General features: G+C 36.5%; 1 long non-coding RNA gene and 1 pseudogene across 1 annotated transcript; both read right to left on the reverse strand.

Moving 5' to 3' along the window:
• Positions 1–815: 815 nt before the first annotated feature.
• On the reverse strand, positions 816–9,968 carry LOC103719396 (annotated as a pseudogene).
• Positions 9,969–10,052: 84 nt separating this feature from the next.
• Positions 10,053–13,905, reverse strand: LOC120103953. Its single transcript, XR_005507976.1, has 3 exons — positions 13,616–13,905; positions 13,397–13,505; positions 10,053–10,098 (listed from the first exon to the last, which is right to left on the reverse strand). It is a non-coding gene; the product is annotated as an uncharacterized LOC120103953 (long non-coding RNA).
• Positions 13,906–17,951: the final 4,046 nt, after the last annotated feature.

The following is a 17,951-nucleotide window of genomic DNA, read 5'->3' on the forward strand; positions in this document are numbered from 1 at the left end:
CAGCAATATGAATGCTTGAGGTCTTAGCAAGTTCTAAAGGCCCATCTTTCACATCGATCCCCTCAGATAGAGACAACACATTTGATCTTGATGCCCAATACTCCAGGCAATTATGATAAGGATCAAGAGCCTCAATAACCTGTTTTCATTCAAGTTAGTCTTATAAATCTTATTTATATGGAAGCTTTGCTAAAGTTTCTAATTGCTATGAAGAAATCAACAATGAATTGCATTTATTTATGCAAACCAGACTTGGGTCCACTGGTTGATACCCCTCTCCTCAGCCGTGCTCCAGAAGTAGTTGTAGGTTTAAACTTAGAAGGTGGGATTCATCTTCTAAAATAGATTTAGGCATTTGTATATTCCAAACAAAAATAGAATTATATGGAAGAATTACAATCTCTTATAGGAATGTAGAAAGTGTTTCTTACAAGCTTGTCACAAACTATCTGAAAGCTAACACCGAGAAGATATATTGAAGGCAAAAAACAAAAAAACAAAAACTCTTCTCGTCTGCATGTGGGGCTTTTTTTTTTCAAAAAAGAAACGCCACATGTTGGATCCATCTCACTAACAATGTAATTGGATTGAATTGCAATTTCTATGTTGGCATATCAATGATGATTTCCTAATGTAAAGTATTGCGATTGAATTGTTAATGGATCCAAATTAGTTAATAAGTTCAAGATGGTAGATGGTTGTACAAATACTAATAATACACAAAAAGTGGACTCACAAAGATAGATCCCTTAGAAGTTAACTAGTAGTAGTTTGGGAGGCAGGCAAACACCTTGAACCGATTGATGGGAATAAGAAACCAAACCATTTCAATGTCCATCCACAGATTCTGCGAGTTTTGCAATGGGGGAAGACCTTGCTTCCTAAGACCCTTTTGTCTAATGATCTCTCGATTCAATTTCTCTTGCACCATTTCCCAACACCTGTAGCAGAAGCATGCATAAAGGATACTCCTGGGTTCTCTTCTACCTCACCTAATTAGAAGTAAGGCAGAGTATAACAGCAAGCTATATCAGTTGAAACTTGTAGTAAAGGGGATTTATTGTTTCAAAAATTAGAAGACCTGCAAAAAAGAAGTGCTTTGATAGAATTGCATCATGCAGAGGATTAAACAAAAGAAAAAAAATGAATGCAATTTGATGGCATTAAAGCTCACTGGTTACAGTGGAGGAATAATCAAAGTCATTCTATTGCTTACTGTTGTTATGCTAGGTATGGTATACCATGGCTGTTTATGGTATTATCATAGTTAACATTGGTATAGTAAGTTCCTCCATTATATTGTTTCAATTTATAGGAGTTTTGGTAAATCATTGTTGCTAATGGCATCCACTTATTACAAATTCATACAAAATGTATTTTGCAATTTGACAGCAATTATAAATTAGAAGTACAGCAAAAGCTCCAGTTATTTATGATTGTTATAGAAATATTTCTTTTTGTTTTTGGATAAAAGGTGCATTATGCAAGGAAAGCAGAAATTAGTGATATACAGGTAAGCAAGGTTCACCATTGCTAGAGTATAAATGTCAACGATGCAAGCCTATAATTATTACCCTGAAATGCCTACCTTAAATAAAGGCCCCAGGAGTCCAGCATCCAGAACTTCTGAGATGTAGCTACATGTCGTCGCTGGATCAACTACACTGATAAATTTGACACGACTTCTGTATCCTGCAAATTCATTACATTGAAGTTTTCAGCATACTGTTTAGTCAACTGAAAAGGCTGTTTAATTGATTCTATGGAAGCATACCTTTGGGGAATATTGCTTGCCTACTGCACCACTTTTTTGCAGGCACCACAGTTCCAAAATTAATAGGTTCGACACAATACTTCAACCTCTTGTGAACCTTTTGATCACGTTGATCGAATGCACAAGATTGGACTGAGATATCCCCAATGGGCTGACTGCATTGGCCATCTAAAGGTATGGTTAAACAAGGCAGATGATGTTGAAGGTCAATACCAAACAGCTTTGGACTTGATCTATGAGAATATTCAGCATTTCTTGAACACGACGCTTCATTAAAATTTCTGATAGCAATGTCACAGGAAGAAGCCAACTCAGCAGGATTATTAATGGACATTGAAGACCCACATTCAGAACTAGTTCCAATGAGATTATTGGTTATCCGCAAAGGAACATACTCCTCGGTTTTATCCATATTATCCTTAACAACCACCAACACAGAATTTGAGGAAAGTTCCTGTCTAAATATATCAGGACTCCTGCGACACACTTCCTTGACAACACGGTGATCAAGATATTCTGGTGACTTGACTTTAGGATCTGCAGATTGTTGTTCCTTGTTGAGACCAGGACAACATCTGTCTCCCCCTTCAATTTATTACTTCTGAAGTGAGTACGTTGGGTTTTGACTGGTGATGATCCCTGGCATCCAACTTCATGATGCTCCAAATCAATCGCTTCTGATTTTCGTAAATAAGGGTACTCTGTCAAAGTTCCCACTTTCAGATTCTCTTTTTACACTAGTATTCTGAATATTTTCTTAAGTCAGATTTGCATGGTGCCTTCATATTAAGGGATCCTTCTGTTTCATTAAAAGTAGGATACTTTGTGTTTGGCTCAAGAAGAACATTTATCCTTTACCTGTTCTCGCGAGTTCTATTATTGTTGACCTCAGCATCTGTGATGTTAACATAAATTAATGTCCTCTTTGGTTCGAGTAAGCTTTTCTCAAAGGATTCTTTCGATTTCTCCAACAATGTCATATGTGGAGTTAAAGCCAACCTGAAGTCCTGTAATCCCCCAGTTGTTGTACTTCCCTTGAATCCCCCCTCTAGGGCTGTCACTAGAGTGTTTTAATTCATCCAAAGTCATAGTGGTAAGAGAAATATTTTCTGGCAAGGCTCAACAAGAGCATGGTCAAATTTGCATGGTTTAGACCATGCAAAACGGATGTGGAGAGCACTCGCAACCAGCGGCATGACAGGTGGCAGATCATTAAAAGCATAAGAAGGCATTCTCTCTCACTTTGGGATGAGGCAAAATCCTTGAGTTCCATATTTCTAGTTTTGATATAACTAGAAATTAGGCTCCCTTCTTTCTGTTCTTATCCTGACTCTCACCTGGTAAAGGAGAAACAGTCACCTCCTAAGGAACAAAAAGTTCACAAACTCTACCACGACACACACATTCCACACACACACCACACACACAGACACACCACACAGAGAGCACATTCCAGTTATGCGCTTCACCCTTAAATGGCTTCAGTTAAGTAACTTCCATCCTTTCCGCAAGCATTTTGCCAAATCTCAAAATTCCCAGGTCATTCCTCTGCGATACAGGGCTGCTGCCAAAGTTCTCTACCAGCTTCCCGTGCAGCAGCAAGTAGTAATCTTGTCATGGGACAAGGATGTTTTACGACGTTGCTTGCTGTAGAGCTCAACAGCACATTGCCCATGTGGCAGCCAGTCCATGGGAGCAACATTTACTGCCTCTGCACAATTGAAGCCACAATTGAAACCAGAATGGTATGCTCTTGGAAATGTCAGAACAAACTCCCCAGAATTCTGAATGGCACGGTAAACAGGTACTCCTTCTTCTTTAAGGACTGAAGGAGAAAATTGTGTAACCTGCTCCAATATGATCAAAAAGATAAGATACAATCATTACATGACATTAAAGGATTTGAATAGTAACCTTGTGATTTTCATATTTCTGACATGTTACAAATTAAATTTATGAAAGGAAGTTATTCAACAATGAAGCATTATACCACTAAGACACACAAACCCTTTTGGTAAGGGTTCCATTAGAGCATCAGTATTCAAGAATCTTGTGGTTTCATATTTCCGATATGTTACGAATTAAAATTCTGCAAGGAAGTTATTCAAGAATGAAGCATTATACCACTTAGACACATTAACACTTTTGGTAAAGTTCCATTAGAGCATCAGTATGGTGTTGGCACCAGTATGATGTTAAAAATTGACTCAAATTGTTACATCATACGAATAAAATTTAGTATGATAGAGGAGAAATGCCTTAAGAAAGGCAAAGTATTTCAAAAAGCCAATCTCATTTGGTCAGGGTATGCTTGTAGGTAGTGGTTTTGGCTAAGGGAAAGTTTTAAGCTGTAAGCACATTCTCTTAGATAAACTGGCTACTACTATCTGGAGGCAGAGACAGAAAATGTTAAAATTCAGATGAAAAAAGGAGCATCATTGATGCAGCATAAAGAGTAAAGAGCAATTACACTGCCTGGTTTAAACTTTGGATATCAACACACAATTGAAGGCAAATTGGATTGAAGAACCCTTTGTTTGGTGAAGTTCTCTCAGAAAATTTTTATTTATGACAAAAACCAACCCCTTCATAAAATCTATTAAAAGCATATATATAGAACATGATCCCTAAGTCGGGGCATTAATCCCGATATAAACATTATGCGAGATATAGGACCCATTAATAAGAAAAACATGTTTAGAATTTCAACTACACATATAGAAACATGGCTAAAAGTTGATACTGTCTCCAATGAAAACTATTTGCTTGTGAAGTCTTTGCCTCCAAATTCTAGATCCAGCCAAAAGCTTGGGATGTCCAGCTGGTCATAATACTTGCTCTGCTGACCTGTAATGACATCAATTATGGGTGAGTCGACATAAACTGGTGAAGACTAAATGAGTAAATACTAAAACTGAAATTGTTAGAGTGGTGCTTTCGAGTCATGTTCCAAAATTCATTAAACTAGATGAAAGGAAATACAGGAAAAAATATTATATTGGGGATCGGATGTTGTATGGGGTTTTGAGTTTTTGTCCGAGTTGACCAATGGCGACATGTACCAATCTAATTTACATGCTATCCACATCAATTCTTCACTAACAACAAATCTTATTTTTGAACCTTGGTAAGGCTTTTATAACAGCCCAATCTTTTGGGGCCTAGTGGTAAGTTAACATGGTATCGGAGTTCATTTCAAGGTCATGGGTCCAAATCCCTTTTCAATCAGTCTTTCTTTAATTAACTTATTGGCCATCATGAGTCTTTTACTTTTCGTCACTCATTCTCGGTTATTGTCCTAAGTCATTCTTGACTTGTTCATGCCTTCCCATGCATGGTCTAGGCTGCACATGAGGATAGATCATGATAAACGTCACTGACCCTTCCCTAACAGCTTTAGAAGCTGGGGTCTAGTGGTCAGTTGACATGAATCATGGACCATTCTGCAACCTACAGGTTCTACAAAAGGTTGGTTTCAATTACATCGAGCCATATACGTTCTCGCTCAAAATGACTCTATTCTCCTGGTTTGAGCATTAACATGCCATTCTCAATATTTGTTTCATTGTAAGCTATTGTGGTTAATTCTCTTAACAAGCTATTTTCATAGGGCATCACAGTTCTTTTGCAATGCCATAGTCATCTTTATGGATGACGTCTCCACAATTTTTAATTAGAAGCAACACCGCTAGCATCAATTTGAGATGGACCTTGGTCCCAGCACTACATTTAAAATGTCCTAGTCAACTTCTCTGCTACATATCATGATTGTCATGGCAAAAGTACAACTCTGACTTATAGGTCATTTAAAATCTACTATCTTAGATGTAAATGTTTTCATATAAAGCATCTACCTTTTTAGTTTACAAGTGGACATAAGACCTCCATATCAAATTCAACATTTTTGCTTGACATTTAATCATCAATCTCTTGCTTTCCAAATATAGTTTACTGAGCAACATGTGGATCTCTTCTGGAAGGGTCATACCACCATCACTATGCACTTTCACTATTTACTGGCGAACTTCCAGTCCAATGTCCTTTGACATTGGGAGTATTGTATGGTTATCTCTTGGTCTATCATATAAAAACCACACATTCATGTATTCTATGTTACTACCTTTCAATGAAAATGTATCATAAGTCACATTCAAGGGATTGTTGCCTACTGTAAGTGAAAATATATCACTTATCATCCCCAAAACATGCTTGTTGCAGAAGTTCATCATTCTGTCACAGGCTCAAGTTTAAGACTCGGGATGCTGAGTGGGACCTAGAAGAATATCAGGTTCCACTTAGATGAGAAACCATAGAAATAATGTGACAGACAATAATGTAAGAATATGGATAAATTATTTATCTTGTGTGATAGAACTTTTATTCGACCAATTAATACCGCTATAGCAGCTACTTCTTGGTCCATTTAGGTTGTACTGAAGATTTCATTAGCAGAACTCATGATATGTCACTATGCACTGACATGATGAATGACATGCATTACTCTATCATCATCTTATGTCTACCCTCCTAAAAATTTTCAGATAATATCACTGATACATGGTACAGCTGCTGTGCTGATTCCAGCAGCATACCATGTGTTGGTACAGGGGGCATATCATACCAAGCCAACCTATATCATATAGTACTGGCATGGGATCCAGCATCGAGAATTAACACACTGATATGGGATGATCAAATAAGAAGTCAATATAGAAACAATAGAATTTTAAGATTCAGAAATAAACTTCGATAAGTGTAAATAATTCATAATACTCTACAACCATGATATTGCATTAAAAGTTCTGATATATTAAAAAAATGTATTTTTTTCGGTTCTATAATTTTCTGAGCAATATTTGCTATGGATTTTTCCTTATTCGATATTCCTATTAATTTTAAAAAGGTTCTTGATGAATTTGACTATCACCACTCATGGGTATGAACCTCATTTAAGATTTCAAGTAGCTAATAACTGAACAGATGAGGTACAACAATCGGTAAGTAGTTACTGAAACAAAAATCTAAATCAATATCAAATAAGATAACTATAACATTAAAATATCAGAATGTTAAGGATCTAGAAAAGCAATTATAAACAGACACTTCTAAATGTGCTAAATGGAATTGTATCACAGTATTGCCATCCATCAGTCAGCAAAAGATATACAAGACAAGTAAATGCTAATTAAGACATTTACATATACGTTCGGATCTAATCATTTTCAAGATGTATAAGAAATGGGGAAATGTGAGACTGATTGAGACTTGCCAATTCATGCAGCAGATCAGGTTGTTCTTCAAACAACTCAGGTAAATGCTTTCTCATTGCATCCTCCAATTTCACAGCCCCACTTCCAGGAACTCCGTACCATACCTTTGGATCGCCAAAATGCATATAATTCAGAGAGTAAAGGTGGTGGTCTTCCACATGCTATTGCCACACACAAGATCAAAGGATAGTAAGGCATTGATTTCAAGGATGTAAAAAATATTGGCATGAATAACAGGATAGAAATTATGGCAAGAATTTATATCAAACCTATAAAGAAAATAATATAGATCAACTCAAAAAAAATGAAACAAAGACAAACTTTATGTTCTTTTATTTTATTCTTTGAGCATATTTGTGAGTTATTTACCATTCTAGTTTATGTCAATTGCCATGTCCATTGTTAATGGAATTCTCTAAACCCTTATACAATACAAACTTAATATAACATAGACAAAACTTGCTTGATTGATGTTTATGACAAAATCAAGCAAGAACTGTGAGCGATGTCCATAAGCTGGATGGAGATAGCAAATGGAATGGAGAACAAAAAAAATTCAACATTTAAATGACATACTTACCCAATAAAATGAAGAAAAACACACATTTAAATTGCAACATTACCCCAACAAAATGAAGAAAAGCACATCCGACATACAAATCCAAGGGACTACATACCCCAGAGATATCTTCTCTTTCAAATGAAAGAACAGAACCAGGAAGTTCGTGGCAGTTATTTAAGTTCCAACCTGACAGCACACACGCATCTGAGTCATTTTTAGCTGAATATGGTGCTTTAGGAAATGCCACTGGCAAACGTTCCAGTATCCAAATCAGCAACCATAATGCAGCTGCATTTGAATGAGAAGAGAAAGTAAAATTTATATAGTTCCAAGAGTTCAAAAAAGAGGACCAGACAACAGTAACCAAACTTTATACCTCAACTTCTTCAGTTGCTTCCTCAACTATGTGCCAATATTCTCCTTCAATTTCCCTCCACTGAGCGGTTGCCACCTCTTCTCATGGTCATCACTTCCAGAAATTTACATTTCATTAGCATCTTTCATCCCAAAATACTGCCTTTTGAATTGCATCAGCATATATCTGGAATGTTTCTAGAGTGAAGTCTGAACCAGCTTGAAAACCAAACTTACTCATCTGTAGCTGAGCCCAATACAGTCGCTAGCTTCAGAATTCATTAGAGCTATTGCGCTACGAGTCATTCCAAATCTCAACCGCTTTTTTCTCTTTCTTCTCTTGTGACAATGTTCCGAGATCTTTTTTTTTATTGTTGGCTCTTCTATTTTGAAGCTTATCAACTTGTTGTATTCGAGTACGTAAACTTAGCATGTTCCCAGAAACTCCTTCTCTTTAAGAGGGCCAAGGCATTGTCCAAGAAAGCGGGGTGGTATACATGCGGATATACCATATTGTTCTGCTTTTGTCGTATGCTTTGCAATGTACCCGAGCGTATCTTTGCAATTCCTGAGGAAAACAATATTTTCTGTAGTAAAGGATCTTATGATGCCTAACAAAAAGGATATATAAATCGAGAGACTAATGTACCTCCTCACTTGGGATAGAATGCAGGAGCTTCATCAATGATAGGCTCTACATGCTTCTTTTGGATGCCATCTGGAAGTTGCCTGTTCCAACAAAGTTCGCCATTTATGAGAGGCTGGCTAGCTCATCTAAGTATTAAAAAGTCGAACTTCTAAAACAAACTTTTCATATTTAGAGCTGCTTGGGCTTCTGCTGCATTTTCATTTTGGTGGGGAAGTTTTGAAGAGTTGAATCCTGCAACAAAGCTGCATGATTAGAAAATTTGATGACTGAATTACTCGAATCAGTTATTTTGTGCAGAATATGACAGCATTTAACTGATAAAAAGGAGATAGAGGCGCTTATGTCCACAGAATTGAGATATCCTCCATTCACTTGACGTAGAAGCAATGGATAAACCATTTTAGATCAACCCTTTTTCGAGTAGCCGTTATCTTAACCTAAGTCAAAGTCTTGTCAAATAGTAATTGATAACTAAATGATAGCGGTGGGTGATTAATCTTTCAATATTTGTTTATCTATGTGGAACGTGTCTTTACAGTTTCTAAAAGTTTCTAAGTTTCATTAATTATCATTCATGCATATGCTGCTTGAAATTTACAAAAATAGTTATTCTTTGTCTGTTAGGAAGTTGTAAGGTGTTAATTTAAGGCATATGAAAAGATCTACAATCTATATAAAGGAATGTAGCAAGGAAAGAAAGGCAATGAAGAGTTGGTATAAAGTTTGACTTAATGTTTATTATACAATTATCATCCTTCTCCTACTTTCATATCTCTTATCCCAGTTTCTCTTCCTTTTGTTCTTAAAAGACCTACAGTTCTGGTGTCATCAGTATCACTGTTAATGGATGTAAGATGCAGGTTAAATAATATATGGTGGATTTCTCGTTCTGTATGATTCAAATATCAAATGGGCATGTTTTGGTTTTTACTGCAATCAAACACTGATCCTTAATGTCATTACTTACGTTATATATCATTTAATCCATTTCTAGAAGGAAAAAAACACTGCATTGCAGAGACTGCAATGCAAATAACAGTTTCCGTCATGCTATATGGGAGCAAAGAGAGCAATCAGAAAGTGACATGGGAAAATGAAATTTCTTTTTTCTCCTATCAGAGGCATCCATGAAAGCATTCATCACTGCATCACCACAAAAACCAACAAAGAAAAAAAGTTGTGGATGATAAGTACACGTACCTCAACAGTCCCTTCACACTCTGAATCTTCTTCTGAGCTCAAATCAAATATACCATAATATATACCAGTCCTGTGCCTGAGGGATCGCTTCACCTTCACTTCATCAGAACCACCAGAATCACCATTCAATTGCATGGATGGAGTCACAGTGGCCTCCATAGAGTAACCAGAATTTACTGCATCATGCTCTAGATCCTCACTGAAGTTGATGGACACATCTTGTGAAATGGTTTTTTGTCTTGGTAGTTCCAATCATTTTGGAATGCATTATGTCCCCACTAAAATTTATCTAAAAATTAAATATTGTCACATGTAAAGATCAGTGGACTTTGACTAGAAACTGTCTGTGCTCTAATACATTAAAAACATTGAAAATTAGATGGAAAACAAAGTATGAACATATCCGAAAAATGACCAGCCAAATCACAGAAAAAGAAAGATCATGTAGATGATGACGTTTTTCAGATTTGAGGTGCAATGATATTAAAAGATGTTCATAGAATAAATAATATCAAATCTCAGCATGATTTATGTTGTTAGTAGCATATATAGCAGATCGCTTAATGCTTTAAATCATACATATTCAGCTCCCATTACCTTGACAGCTGCTATTTCTCATGTTATACTGAAGCAACATATTATACTACAATAAACTACGTAATAGATTGCTATTTCACAAAAGCTCTACTTCAAAACTTGCGGATCAGTTGATTTCCAAATTAGGTTTACACCAGAGTCAGTTAGACACAGGTAGGACTAAAGTAATTCAACTACTGTCGATTTACTTTTCTTATAAAAATTCAGATGCTCAGGTTGTGTGACCACTAACCTACTCGTTTGGGCTTGGCAAATTAGTTACTATTGAAGTGAAATTTGGCATCTATTGATCACAATCCAACCAGTGAGACCAAGTAAGAGAATTCTCCTGTTTTGGGGTGATTCAGGAGAAGACCAGGGGATATGAAGAACTGTTTTCTTCGATTTAAAAGCTTTCAGAGGGAAAAACTATAGAATAACCAGTGATAAATGCTTTATTTCTGCAGGCAGCGAGCTTGCTAAACTTGGTTCGCCTGCGTATTTTGTTTAAGATGAAGGGGTTCATAGTGATTTTCCAGAACCTTCTTCATAAAAGTTTTGATATCCTAAAACATGCATGGGGAACATTAGGAATCCCGTTTTAATCACAATTTCATGTAAGGACCTAATACTGGCAATTCTTTGTTGCCGGGAAGCTTATTCATAGCTAAGACAACCTAACAGAGCCAGCATACAAACTACTTTCTACTTCATTCTCTGCATTCTTTGTGAATTGTAATTTTCATCTAGGTGTTCCAAAAGTTTCCCCAGGCACCCCGACCTCTCCTCTTTGCAAACTCTCCTGCAACCACAACTCAAGGCCCTATCATGACCGGGGGAGCCATCGTTAAACCTTTCACACAACCTTTTCCATCCTCATCGAGTTTTATTCACATTTAATATCTGAAAGCTGAATCCACTTAAGCAATTTTTCTTTTACTTTCTTTTTCTTTTGGGTGGGGGAAGGTGGGGTTTGGGGAGGGGAGGCTTCATAAGGCTTCTTGTTTATTGCCTCCCTTGTAACTGTAACCTTCATGGTTTCACGAAAAAATTTGCAACCTCTAACTTCCTGCACATTTCCACTGGTTTTCATCATGTTTTGGACCTCCAATATTTGACGAATCGCTGAAGTATTTAATCTGATTATATGTATGGTATGTTTACCCTTTTCTCATGACATGCAACAATCATGCTATTCTCCAAGAGACAACTCCATTCATCCTCCCAAACCTGGCTAACTCAAAAATACTCTTATTAAACTTCTGGTGTAACATCTGGTCTTTGCTCTTCTTAACTAAATGAAAACTACAAGGGAACCAGCATATATCAAGTGTCATCAACCTAAGCTAAGCTTTCAACTCATCAGCAACACTAGACAGATAATGGAGTTAATCCTTCAGAAGAGGTTTAGTCCGCATAATGATGCCATCTCATAATGCAGATGGGTGCCATGGGAGATGCAACAGTCCCCGTGAATCTCACCCCTCCATGCAAATTAGGGGGGCCATTGGATCTCAATCAACAACCATATAACACCATGTAATCTTGCTGCACTATCTCAATTTTTGAAAATTTGTCTTCAAGAAGAAACTGGTCTACAATTATAGATCAACAATCAATTTTTATACAAAATAGAAAAAAAAACAACTTGTCTCCCAGAGAACATGTCAGAGAATTTGCAAGAAAGCACAATATGCTTGCAGCTAAAAAACCAATTTCCATTAGGCTCAAGTGACAGTAACCACTCAACTCCATATCTTATTAAGGTGCAATACTGTTTGTATCAATCATGCAATGATCTGAAATCATATGAAACATGAATTCCATCAATAATTTCACATTTTTTTGTTAAGATGTTTATCTCTCTACGAGACGATAAGGTTAACATCAATTCTATAGGATAAGTTTTTCCCCTTGGTTTTCTCCACCAAGTTTAGAGATTCAAATATATTCTCTATAGGGCCATCATATTATACATACCGTAGTCGAGTTATTTCAATCTTTCCAAAGATAACTGCGAAAGTTGTTGGTTGCCTTGAGAGGAAGCACATATGCATTCATTCGCATATTTGTTGCTTGCCTTGATGATGAGGATAACAGACATGTACACGTTCCATTTTCTATACATTTCAATTATGTTTCAGCACTTCAATTTGAGACCTGGATTATTAGAACTTTTTTAACTGCCCCTTAGAAAATGATCTTAACCCAACTTTAGCAGATATGAGAGCTTTCAAAAATATTACATTGGCTTCTTATATTCAAGCTAACATAAGCATTTTTCTTGACACTTAAGGTGTTTTGTCATTTCACTTTATCCATGTAGCAGCTGATGGCAATGGGATTAATTCATATTATTCTTCTACAAAATTATATGGGCAAAGAACAGAAAAAGTAAAACCTTCTCTGGTTTATGTGGTATTCGCCCTGATTGGCTTCTGAGAAAATGGCAGTTCAGGTAAACTCTGGAGCGTCTGGGACTTGCAATACCAGGCATAAAGTAAACATTTGGAAAACCGTAAGGATGTGGTACACAGCAACCGCATAGATCAAATAACTCAGAAAGTAACAGCGCATCAGCAGTGAGAAGAACTTTTAGCAGTTTCAGGGGCTATTCTCAACTGTTGATGAATTCCAGAAGAAAAAAAATGCAAGCACCAGGCCTGTTAGAATTTGAGAGGAAATCTATTCCACAAAGCTTCTTCTTTTTATTTTCTTTTTCATTGAAAGGTAAATATAAGTGTCAGAACCCAATTTCTTATGCACACATGCAACTTTTCGTATTAAGATCAAACAAAAGGAAAAAAAAAAATCAAATATATAAGATTCAACATTTGGATCTGATAGATCAAACTGAGTATGAAATGTTTGATATTATTTTCACATTACCATAAAGATGGAAACCCAAATACCACAAAAATCTCACTAGAAATAAAAGAGAAGAGAAACAGTATCTAATTACTCCATTGCTATTAAGATTAATTAATAAAGTAAAAAGATAGAGAGGATACCTAGACTCCATTAAAACTGCTCCATAGACTCCAAAAAGTTCAATTCAGCAAGCCAAACACATCCCCTCGCCTCTTGTGCAGAACAAACCACAGGAATCCTCCGGCCGATCTACAAAAGTGAGAACAATGCCAATCCATGTCAGAACAGATCCACAACCCAACCCGTAGTACAGACAACATCAAACCATAGGCCAAGGGTTATAAATGCAAGATTCTCACATGGGGATCATCAGAACACCAAATCAACCAACCACTAACAAAACATGCCGAATCTCATTGAAGGTAGGTGATCGACCCATACATCAACTTAATTCTAATAATCACCGACTCCAAATTCCACAAACAAAATCCAATCTCCAATACCAAAAATCTAGTGAGAGAGAAGTTAAAATCAGGAAGTCTATCAAGGCCTTCTTGGGTTATGGAGAAAAGCCAGGAGAAATATCCTCAAAATTGTAAAGGTTAATGGCAACCTTAATGAACCAAAGACAATAAATGAAAAATACGATAAAAAGGAGGCAAATTATGATTAATGAGATTATAGAAAATGGAGGAGAAGCTGATAAAAGCCCTTCTCATGATCATACTGGTGACCGAGACCTAAAAACTGGCTGAAAACAAATCCAGGTGAGAAGGCTAAAGAAACTTTCTTCTTGTTTCTCTTTCTGGAAACTAGGATGATTGCAGGCTAGGTCTGTCAAAAGAGACTCGGTCACTGTCATTAGATGGATTCAGAATGAAACCAGCAGTAGAGGAGGTCACCTTAAATATTCAGGCTATGTTAAGTGGTGGTGCGGCTTTTTAGGCCAAGCATATTTTTAGAGAGGCAAATGAGACCGCGAATTAGATGGCTTCGACTCATCATTTCGAGGGCACTCTAGGTTGAAAAAAAGAAGCTACCTATGGCACTCCAAAATTTGTTGTTTTGTTATCATTGGATGTATTCATATTAGAGTTATAAATATCATCTGCCGGCCAAAAAAAAATAAAATAATTTTTTAATCTAAACTTTCTACTTCTATTTTTAATTTATTTATTTTTTCTAATAAATATAGCGATTGAGGGGGAGGGAACAACAACAATCCCTGCACCCTCCAACCGAAATCCGAATCCAACCAGCTGAAGGAAGGAGTCAGATGCTTGTGTCCACCCTATGCACATTGGATCATGAATATTTTAGCCCTTGTTTATGCAACGTATTCTCATCATACCATTCGTTAAGGGGTTTTTTTTTTCATGGGTTTTAGGGTGTCATCACCATTGGTGATCTGACCCAGCTCGGGCACATGAGCATAACTTTATATCCAATCAAATTCGTTGATCATTGGGTGGATCACCATGCCCTCAGATTATATTTGGATTGAAAATGTTGGGAGTACTTTTATTTGTTGGATGGGTCAAATTTGGTCCTTAACTATCCAAATCACTACTCTAGTCAATTAATTATTTATGTTAATCAAAGAGGAAAATTGTCCTATAAGTATAAATAGACTGATGCGACCAAAATGGTCAAAATGGGTAGAACCAACCTGCATTTGAGTGCTTATTGTTATTGTGAGGATTAAATCCAATAAAATGGAATCTTTTCTCAAATAAAGCCTTTTCCTGCTTTCATCTTTAAATTATATTTTAGAGGATTACTCAACTAAAAGAGTTTTCCAAGAAAAAAAAGAAACACATTGATGGGAGCTGTTGATAATAATTGCTCTTGATGCGGGAAAACTCATTTTCTACTTATCATTGCTGAGATAACTCCATGGAATATCACTCATAATTTTTTTAGATTCTTTTTGCTTATATTTCTTCTTGCAACTTAAATAGATTATATATGTACATCACATATTTATCGCTAGCCTATTACTTACCAAAACTCTATCCTAACATGGCTTTTGCATCAAACACAATTTAGTCCACCCATCCATGTTCACATAATACAAAGTGACAAGGACCTTAGGTGAGGTCCATATGTCCATGCTAAAAAACAAGATGAAATATCCAAATCTTTTTGCAACGTACTCATACAATGACTAAATTATAGACCCAAACCCCCTTTCACTTTAACATTCACCCATAACTAATTTCCACAGGAGGAGCTCCTGTTCAATTCAAATAATAGAGCTTTGTAGATGTAATGCAAAATTTAACCTTTAATGATTTAATTTATATTTTGTAACAATCCAAAATCTAAATGATTAGTTAGAAAATATTATTTTAGTGTTTTAATTCTATATAAGTACCCAATATCTTTCCAGCGAATAATCGATATGAAAATAAATACATGTCTGCACGAGTTCTCACATGCTCTCTTTATTTAAATCATGACATTCTTTTTATTTAAGTCCTGACATTTTTATCAGACTAAAATTTTAAATTCATTCAAATCTAATCACAAATACTACAATCGGTCGATGATAAACCGTAAAAAAACCCGTTATTTAGTACCGAAGGTTCAGCCATAACCCCAAGTTTATTTTCAAATGCCTTCGGTTGGCCTTTGGGCGTGCCCCCACCTGTGGTGACGGGATCCAAGCCCGTCGTAAAATAAATAAATCCTCGTTGCGTGGGGACTCAGGAAACCGATGCCTCGATCGCCGAGCAACTGACAGCGCATACCTTGTGATTACGTGTGCTGGCCGTACACCGAAAGAGGAAGCTTCTCTCCGGGGGACAACCGCTTTAGCCACAAACTAGGGATGGTCTTCTAAAACTGTGGACCGTAGGAGCCCACATGGACCGGGTCTGCATTTGAACCGGACCAGCATGGACCGGACAATCAGACCGTATTAGATTTGGTCCATCATCTTGGCTCAGTTTTTAGGTGGATAATGCAAATTGAATTTCTAGATTGCTTTTACAAAAGTATCCTTCCTACTTATATTATAAATATGAATTTGTACAAATATCATTTAATATTTATATTTATTTTTATAAAATTATTGTCATATTTATTTGGTATATAATTAGATTTTATTATTTTATTATTATATTTATTCATGAGGCACTGATCCACTTAGAAATCAAAGTGAATCAAGTATCCATGCTTTTAAACATTAATGAGGTTTTAAAGCTTCTGCTGATTCTTGATTGTTTTTCTCTCTCTCTTTTTTCACAAAAATAAAAAAGATTCCACCTTTGTGGAGGATGAGGCCTAGAGAATGTCTTGGACTGCGGTTGATGCAGGACACAAGATAAGCCTCCTAACACTGACAAGGGCAGGAAAGAAAGAAGATCTATGTGGTAGGTCAGTTGGCACATTTTTTAAAGCAAATTGCTTCTAGTGATGGGCCAAGATGGTTTTTATATTAGAATTTGGCATGAGGTACATGGGACTGGTTGAAACAAATAAAAAATTTGATGGATCATTGTGATGATCCCTTTACTAGATGGAAACATTTGAGCTTTTTCTATTTGTGTGATCTGATATATGCACTATTCTATTAATTTTGTAGATTAACTTTTCTTGAGCCAATCTTTATACAAACATATTGTTAGCAATATATCTCCTAACTAAATAAATAAATCTATAAATTCAATTAATAAAAAAAAAATCTTAAAGGAAATAATATACATGCATATCATTCGGCATCCAAATAATTCTATTTTAATGCAAAATAAATCTATTCTAGCACAAAGTAAATCTATGCATTTAATAAGTTTATATCATAGAATTTCAAATCCTACCAATCTACTAATATTAAATTAAAAATAAAGGTAGAAGAATGTAGCCTGATTGAAAGCAAGTCGAAGCGCGTAGACGCTGTCCCAAAGGAGTATTTGCCCCCACGTACGGGTCACCCGGCAATTCTTCTCGGAGATACGACGACCCTACAACCTCTTCTTCGGCACGTCTCGGAAGAAGTCAAAACGAACCCGATCGGACTTGCAGATCCAGCAAAGAGCAGTATGAAAAGAATAAAATAAAACTGAATAAAAATGTAAAAATGAAAATCGGAAGTGGCTAAGGGGAAGAAGAATTTCTCCAGAGTTTTTTCACTATTTTTCTATATTTTTTTCGTACCCCAAAAGAGATGAAATTGAGGGTTTATATAGAGATTTAATCGGGGGCAATATGGTCTTTTCGGCGACACGTCCGCGCCTTCCGCGGACGCGTCCGCGCTCTTCTCGCAAACGTGCGCCAACGGGCGCACGCGTCCCATTTAATGCAAACGAAAACGCCAACGAGCGTTTTCGTTTTCAAACGAGCACGCGGCCGCGGCCGCGGCCGTTTCCAGAATGAAATGCGTAACGCCCGCTGGGCGTTACCTTTTTTTTTTTCCTCTCAAACGCGCACGCGGCCAAATTTCGGGCCGCGTGCGCATTTAAATTTTTCCCAACAATCCCCCACAAAAATTTAAATAATTTTAAAATCAAAATAAAATGCTGGATGTCTTATATTATGTAATAGGTGTAGGTACCTTTCGGTTTGAACCTTCACTTAGTGACAATTGATTACATCTGTGGAACCAAGGTGGTCTTAACCTTGAACCTCGGTCCATGGCTCAGATTAAATCAACAGCACACATAATATAGCCCGATCTGGGTTCTAAGCGGGTTG

This window comes from Phoenix dactylifera, unplaced genomic scaffold, assembly GCF_009389715.1.
Source record: "Phoenix dactylifera cultivar Barhee BC4 unplaced genomic scaffold, palm_55x_up_171113_PBpolish2nd_filt_p 000331F, whole genome shotgun sequence".
In the NCBI taxonomy this organism is placed as follows: Eukaryota; Viridiplantae; Streptophyta; class Magnoliopsida; order Arecales; family Arecaceae; genus Phoenix; species Phoenix dactylifera.